Source organism: Chondrus crispus, genomic scaffold (genome assembly GCF_000350225.1).
Source record: "Chondrus crispus Stackhouse genomic scaffold, scaffold_113, whole genome shotgun sequence".
Classification (NCBI taxonomy): Eukaryota; Rhodophyta; class Florideophyceae; order Gigartinales; family Gigartinaceae; genus Chondrus; species Chondrus crispus.
This window is the reverse complement of record NW_005178973.1, coordinates 94,313-95,392: the sequence shown is the minus strand read 5'-3', so window position 1 is coordinate 95,392 and position 1,080 is coordinate 94,313.

The following is a 1,080-nucleotide window of genomic DNA, read 5'->3' as shown; positions in this document are numbered from 1 at the left end:
AACGCTAGCAACTTGCCAACTACCGTACAGGATGGCGTATCTCCTGGGGCGAATCTCCGTTGCCGCTCTCCCGTTGGTGGTGTAGCAGAGTTTGTGCAAAAGGGGGTGGGGTAAATACAGGAAGGTTGTCTATAAAATAACGCGTTGTTTTTTTTCCATTTGTCCACAAACTCGCTGGACATAAAGTAAACCCGAGATTAATTTAATCAATTCCATCACGAGTTTTTGCAGACTGACCTCCAGCAACGTACCTGCTGTACCGTACATCGTTGTGCCGCCCGACGGATCACGTGCACCCGCGTGAATATTCGGTGAAGCGAATATTGTAGCTCGCCACAAGGATAGAAAGGTTGTCAGTCGAAAGGGCGGTGTGTTTCGTCTTCTTGATAGCCTGAGGGGGGGCCGTTTTGGGGAGGACCGGGGTTTTAGAAGCTTCTATCTTTCGCGGTTCCTTCGGCGGCATCTGTGGCAGATTCTGTCGCGCTTTCATCCATTGATGGACTCTGGGCAGATGAAGCGATAGGGGCGTCCATGACGCATATCGATACGACGCGTGCAGTCTGAGACTCGTTTGTGGTGATGAAAAGAACGGAAGACGCAGCTCGTTTTCCTTCCTTCAAGACGGGTCGAACCGGCACTGCTGTGATGAGGCGGATGTGAAACTCGCGGAAAACTCACATGCCCCCAGTTTTCGGTATGGTATGAGTTTTGCCATACGCGTTGTTTGAAAAAAATCCGAGCAAACTCGCCCCCACGCGTTTTCGTGACTTTACGGACAACCTTACTAATATGTGGTTATTGGTGAAATGGTGTTTGTGTTGTTCATGGCTGACACTCTTTGCAAATGCAGTGGCCATTCTACCCTTGGGTAGATGCGGTACACCATGTTCCATACCACGTTTGTCTTAACTGTCCGGGCTGAGGATTGAGGTAGTACTAGTGGTAGTAGTAGTACGCAGGCACTGTAATGTAGTAGTAATACTCTGTAGAAACGCTTGCGTCCCCCGGCAGTGGGGGAGGGGGGGCATGTGCAAAACGGTTACACGCGTGGCGTGGGGAAGAGGGGCGCGCGCTCGGGCA